The sequence below is a fragment of the Saccostrea echinata genome, unplaced genomic scaffold (genome assembly GCF_033153115.1).
Source record: "Saccostrea echinata isolate AGI-Se365-2 ecotype Australia unplaced genomic scaffold, CSIRO_AGI_Sech_v1 ptg000054l, whole genome shotgun sequence".
Lineage (NCBI taxonomy): Eukaryota > Metazoa > Mollusca > Bivalvia > Ostreida > Ostreidae > Saccostrea > Saccostrea echinata.
In genome coordinates this window covers 13,928,088-13,935,651 of record NW_026889803.1, presented here as the reverse complement: position 1 = coordinate 13,935,651, position 7,564 = coordinate 13,928,088, and the positions used below count along the sequence as shown (strand labels likewise).

Genomic DNA, 7,564 nt, shown 5'->3' with positions numbered 1-7,564 from the left:
CTTGTTTGAAAGATATGCCGATCCTAAACTGAAAACACTCACTTTTCTCAGCCAACAATATAGAATGGCGAGTACAATTTACATATACATGTTTCTAGGTTTAATCTATTTTAACCTTTTCATCATTGTTATCAGTCACATGAGATTTTATTATTTAAATACATATCTGGTGTAAAAGTTTTCAATAGTCTTCAATTCCTTTTTTCTTTTCGATACCTTTAATAAAATATTGTGCATTGTAGCATCACAATTTGTGCGAGCTTCCATCGCGATTGTTCTACAAAAACAAACTTAAAACTAAAAGTCAAGAAAATTGGAAAAATGACAATTTGACAATGTGGCACAATGCAGAATACCCCATGGTGTTCTGTAACTTAGAGGGCGTTGAAGAATATTTATCGTTTACCACTGAAGAAGGAAAAGAAATGTCACGATTTAATATGATGGAGGTTGCACAAGTGGTAAGTCTGGATTCAATAATTAAAATGAATTTATCAAACTAATAATGTTATTAAATGCTTTTTATTTGTTTACTCTATTTGCGTTAAACTGTGTAAAGCAATATAAAATAATTATTTTCAGATAAAAGTCTTCAGACATACGGTGAAACGGGGAGGTGTAGCACCAGAAAAGATAAACATTGTGTCGCTGTATAATGCTCAATGTAGCAAAATTGTCCAGGAGCTTAGAAATGTCCTGTGAATACGGTCATTGCAAGTCAAGGTACATGTAACTATTGCTTTTTTGCTCCAATCTTACAACGTAAATGGGATTAAGCAATAACTTTACTTGTCCTTCTGGCAGTCTGTCCTATCAGCTGATATTGTAGCGCAAGTGAGCCACAAGAGCAAGCGATTCTGATCATAGTTGAATGGAGCATGTATATCTGTCTGTATGTATTGTGTTGATAGTGATTCAATGTCACGTTTTATGGTCAAGGGTACTGAAATAGTTGAATAGTTTATGGACTTTAACTCTAGAACCTTTGAATAGAAACTTGAGAGTATTGCTGCTTATAATCGAAAGACGCATTATGTGTTTGAATCAAGGTTATATGTCAAATGCCAGGATTACTTAGTAGTGAAATATTAAAATTGTATACAGGCTAAAAATTTGAGAAAAAAATTATACCACCCGCAGCGATGTTATATGATGAATATACTGGAATAAACGTGTCCGTTCGTGTGTATGTCTAGATGCTAAGGACTGCATTTCAATCACTTTCCATACACATTTTCCCCCTGTTGTACCTCCATTCATAGATCAAATGGGTTAATATCACATATCCGTACAAACTTTCATATATGGGGCATTTAATGAAATGTATGTTTCATTGTACCTCCGAGGGATATATCGAAGCCATTCGGATGACTTCAATTTTGATTGTATTCAAGTTTAAATTTGGTGTTTCTGACGACCTAAAGATGCACAATGACCATGATTCAATATCAGATATCAAAAGTCTAGGTTACTGAACTTTTGGTACAAAAGATAAATTAACTTTAAACGGTCGATTAAAATTGTTTTATAACTCTTGCATGTTTTTATTCGCTGCTTTTTGTGTCGCCTGCAGAGCAGAGCGGCAATAAGGGATCACTTTACCTGGCGTCTGTCTGTCCGTCCGTCTAGCTGTCTGTCCGTCTGTCAGACATTTATATCTCAAGAACTGTAAGAGATATGGATTTAATATTTTGCACATATAATGCTTGGCACTATGGCATTTGTAAATTACCATGGTTACCGACCTCGTGACCTTTGACCTTGACCTTTGACCTCCTCTTCACAATTATTCATAGTGCCGATATACAGCATATTTTGACATTTAGGAGGTAAGTCTATACTATTTAGCATGTGAACTGTTTGTCATAATACAATATGAAAAATACCAGCATTATAATCCACTTGACCTTGACCTTTGACCTACTTTGCACAAAAAAAAATAACTCGGGCAGTTTAATTAAACTATGATTTTTGAATTTTGAGAGGCAGGGTTTAGAAAATTAGCATTTATACATGTTTATGAGCTTATGATAGGGTACTTTGAAACCGTATGATATTCAGTTACCAGACAAACTTATATTCAATATATATATATATATATATATATATATATATATATATATATATATATATATATATATATATATATATATATATATATATATATATATACATCGGGATCTGTATTCCACAATGGATCGTGTAGACTGAGAATTGCAGTAAAGACAGACTGAAATCTCTTTTGAATGATTATTGAAAACACGTTTAGCTCATGAAAAAGTAGTCTGAAACTGTTTGCTATTCAGTTACCACATAAACAGATTTAAATACCATAAAAATACATCGGGATCGGTATTCAACAATGGATCGTGAAGACTCGCAATTGCAGTAAAGACAGACTGAAATCTCTTATGGAGGATTGTAAGAAACGCGTATTAATAAAATGACAAATAGTTATTTCTAATAATTTCAACTTAATTATTCATTTGAGAGTTATGGTACCATATTTTCTTTGATTATCAGATTCTATCGAACTCTTATACTATCCATCTATGCTATTTTTTTCTTTTCAGGCAAATGCATAAACTATCAGTCTATCAGACTTGCTTATAGTAAACAAAAGCTGACCACTCTTGGATTTATTTACACCTTTAATGAAGTTACAAAGCAGGCGACACAAGCGTTCCCTGGAACATTCTAGTTTATATATATATATATATATATATATATATATATATATATATATATATATATATATATATATATATATATATATATATATATATATATATATATATATATATATATATGATTTTGATTTAAGACATAACAAAATCGTTTTGGAAGGGGGAATTTTCGTTTTTGGTCAAACATATCTAATCTAGACTTGATGCTTGAATGTATTCCTGCAAGGAAAAAAAACTTGTGTGGTAAGACAAAAAAAAATTGTGTGGTAAGACAAAAATACTTTTCGGAAAAGTATGGTTTTCTTTGAGCCATCTAATCATTATAGCTTTTTGTATTATATTTTTTTTATAGGAGGCGAATGGGATTACGTAATATTTAGCTTGGTGAGATCTCTTCCGCACTATAGAATTGAGCCTAATCCTACAAAAGGTTGTTGCATTGAAAACCTTGGATTCATCACGGATGTTCATCAAATTAACGTTGCTCTTACCAGAGCTAAGAAAGGGCTGATTATCATAGGTAAGGCCAGTTAATAGTGCTAAGTTGACTACCTACATTTCTTTCGTTTATAAATGTTTTAATAATTTTGGTTTTAATAGGAAACAAGGAATTGATGAAATGTAGCAAGGAATTAAAGTCCTTACTTGACGCTTTCGGAAGTCACGGTTGTGTAGAAGATGCCGAAAAATTTCCACCCAGTGGTAGAAGTAAAAGACGGAGCAGCTCTAGTCATAAACATGCAGAAAATTTCGAATTTTGAATTTGTCTATACCTCTTCTTAACAAGCCATTTATTTATCTCCATATGGTGCGTATTCGTGTTTCAGAGAACAGATGTTGAAAAAGACATAATGAAACAGTTGGCGTCCTTCAAGTGTCTGTGATGTATTTTAAATTTTGAATTTTATAATAATCTTCTTTGAGTTATTTATAACAATTGTTATCTTATAAGCATATCTGTGATTTTATATATATATATATATATATATATATATATATATATATATATATATATATATATATATATATATATATATATATATATATACAAAGCACTAAAAATGACCAACGACACGAACAATAATAATTGTCAAATTTTCGGGACAACCTGTCCCTTCCTCAGGACAAAGAAAAAAGTTAAGAAGTCATAAAAACAAAGGAAATAGAGAAGCAAAAACAACTAGCACTACTACTAAACTACCAAACACTAGCTCGAGACGCTTCAAGCGCTTAACGACAATCGCGAGGGACGGACCCTCACAAACTCCTGACGTCTGCCCAGTGCTCAATAGATCTAGTGTTCCTCTCTCCGAATCGGAGACCTCACTTCTTTCCAAGGGGCTAAATTTCTGTCCCACGCCACATGAGGTCGACGAAAAACAAGTCAGAGAGGACACCCGAGCTTTCTTTCGGAGACTTCGGTTGAAGGAGCATTTTTCTAGAAAAAACTCCGAAATTGACTCATATGACTCTTCTCAGCCACAATTGCACGACCTAGAGGAACACAAACTCTATCGGCCAAAAAGTGACTGGGAACCTGCACCGGGCAAATGCGGAGCCCTTGAGTCGTATATTGACGCCGTGGAGTCAGACATAGAGAAACTCCTTTCAATGCCAGACAAGGCTCCCGACAATTTGAGTAAGGAAGAGAGATCCGCCTTACAATCATTAAAGAATCGGGATGACATTGTAATCAAGAAAGCAGACAAAGGCTCTACAGTAGTAGTGCTTGACAAAAAGACGTACATGGCGGAGGCCTATAGACAACTCTCAGACGAACGTTTCTATAAGAAACTGGACTCTGACCCCACTAAAGAATTCTCCACCGCCATCACCAAAACTCTTGACGAAATGTTTGAGAAAAACGAGATTGGTATCAACGTCTATGAGACACTCAATCCTATTGACTGTAGACCAGGACAATTTTATCTGCTTCCTAAGATACACAAAGAAGGTATGCCAGGTCGCCCTATAGTTAGCGCTATTGGACACCCCACGGAGAAAATTTCTGAATACATCGATTTACATCTCCGTCCACACGTAGAGAATTTGCCATCCTATCTCAAGGACACCACGGACTACATCAACAAGACGCCCTCTACTGGCCTTCCAGATCATACCCTTCTCGTGACTATGGACGTCACATCTTTGTACACCAATATTCCGCACGATGAGGGTATCGAAGCCTGTAGAGAAGTCTGGGATAGTAGATCCATACAAATTCCTTCTACCGGGTCCCTTGCCAAGCTCCTTGAACATGTTCTCAAGTATAACAACTTCATGTTTAATGGAGAACATTACCTGCAGGTTAATGGCACTGCTATGGGTACGAAAATGGCACCATCTTATGCCAATATTTTCATGGGCAGACTGGAACGCAACTTGCTACTTCAAGCACCATTTAGGCCCCTTAGCTGGTTGCGTTTCATTGACGATATAGAGATGAAGTGGGTGGAATGTCGCGAGAGCCTCGAGGCATTCATTTCGTTCGCCAACACCTTTCATCAGTCTATCAAATTTACAGTAGACGTATCTAATTCGAAAAACATATTCCTAGATACTACATCTACCCTGACTGATGGTGAAATCGAGTTCAGTCTCCACACGAAACCCACAGATTCCCATCTGTATCTTATGCAACTAGCTGTCATCCCCCGCACACATTTAAGGGTGTGCCTAAGGGTCTAGCCACCAGAATTCGGCGCATCTGTTCATCCCCTGCCTTATAACGAATGGCAGAGGTCTTTAAGGAGCCCCCATTGGCTGCATACAGGCGCCCGAGGAACCTGAAGGACATGGTAGTAAGAACCAGATTGGACAATCCATTACCTAACGGGGGCTTTAAAACTTGCTCTGACAGAAGATGTCTTCTCTGTAAGTACAGCTCTGACACAGACAGTTTTAACAGCCCCGTTACAGGCCGCAGCTACAAAATACTAGGGAATTTGTCCTGTCAAACAGACAACTGCATTTATCTCATCAGCTGCAAAGTTTGCTCCAAACAGTATGTTGGTGAAACAGGAGATCTCCGCAGGAGAGTCAATAATCACCGTTCTACCATTAGGACCAAAAAACTCAATGAACCCGTTGGGGAACATTTCAACCTTGAAGGTCACAAATGGGAGGACATGACAGTAGTGGTTATTGACCATAATCCAAGATGGACAGACGCGCAGAGAAAAGGCAAGGAAAAGTTCTGGATGCACAGGCTGAAGTCATTCCGCCCTAATGGTATTAACAAACTTAATGACTTCACCAGGATGAACGTGAACTAGACCCAATCCCGAATTGTAACAAACAAGTTCATTCTCTCTATATAGCGTAAACTTTACCGTTAATTCGTATTAATAATCCTGGAACAACCTACCCAAATATTTACAGCTCACATTTTTGTTTATTTCTTTTTTCCGATTTCCAAATTTATAATATATCCAAATTCATATTTCAAAATTGTCCTTCCATATTATCTTTCTTTAATTTCTTTTTATCATGTAGAGTTACGCTATTTTGAGAGAATAAGACAATGTACGATTTACTGTTGGCCGTAATTAATTAGCGATAATTAATTCGTTCAATTATGTAAATCACACTTCACCGAGTACACCCGATAGACCGGACGCAATTCATAGCGCTCCGGATTTCTTTGTTCACAACTGTTTATAAACTCCAAATTAAACATGTAACCTTGTAAATATTAAGTGTTTGGTAGTTTAGTAGTAGTGCTAGTTGTTTTTGCTTCTCTATTTCCTTTGTTTTTATGACTTCTTAACTTTTTTCTTTGTCCTGAGGAAGGGACAGGTTGTCCCGAAAATTTGACAATTATTATTGTTCGTGTCGTTGGTCATTTTTAGTGCTTTGTATAAATTTCCATCCGTGACCTTGTATCTACTTAGTAGATCCGACACTTAGGATATACAGTGTTGTTGGTTTTTAGTGCTTTATATATATATATATATATATATATATATATATATATATATATATATATATATATATATATATATATATATATATATATATATAAAACTCTGATTTAAGGACTAGGGAGACCAGACCATTATATATGGCTTAAGGAGACAATATACAAATTTTTTAAATTTGCTTTTTTCTAAAAAGAAATACCAGATCAAAGATCTATAGAACACCATTTAGTCGACTCTTGCTTTATTTTTTCATAATAAATGCCTCCTAAAAATATATGAAAAAAATGGTCTCCTTAATATTTTATGTTTCTCTCATATGACTTAAGGAGACCAGTGTATATTTTTTATAAATATAACTTGTGGTTTAAGTAGACCATTTTTCTTTCATAGTAATTTCACTTATTATGCATTAATTAACATATCGTTTCCAACCAGAATAGTTGCGGATGGTCATTAGTCAAGGTCAGCAGAAAGATATTTGTGCTAATGTGACTCAACATGATCAGTACAAAACTTTGAATTAAACTAAAGTCATTGCACAAGTGACTTAAATAGAGAGTAGTTGCCCCAGTGGCGCAGTGGTTAGAGCGTCTGCTCTAGAGTAGCGAAGTAAGGAGTTGATCCTTACGTCGCAGGTTCAAATCCCACTGTGGGATGGGGAGACCGGTCCTTCAGATGAGACCGTATAAATCGAGGTCCTGTGTCGCAGCAGGTGCTGGCACGAAAAAAATCCCTCGATGCTCAATGGCCGTAAGTGCCGATATAGGACAAAATTTGCAGATCTCCACCGGCATGTGGTGGTGTCTCCATTTGAGTGAAAAAATCTTGAGAGGAATGTTAAACAACATACAATCAATCAATATATAGAGAGTATAAGCCCAGAGTAGCTTGTTCTGATATCCACATTTAACTCTCAATGCTGTCGCCCACGTGGTGCAGTGGAAAGAGCCAATG

The 7,564-nt window shown here is 35.8% G+C and overlaps 1 long non-coding RNA gene across 1 annotated transcript; it reads left to right on the top strand.

Moving 5' to 3' along the window:
- The first annotated feature begins 247 nt into the window (after window positions 1-247).
- On the top strand, window positions 248-3,638 carry LOC133171644 (uncharacterized). Its single transcript, XR_009718833.1, has 4 exons — window positions 248-461; window positions 583-723; window positions 3,040-3,207; window positions 3,288-3,638. It is a non-coding gene; the product is annotated as an uncharacterized LOC133171644 (long non-coding RNA).
- Window positions 3,639-7,564: the final 3,926 nt, after the last annotated feature.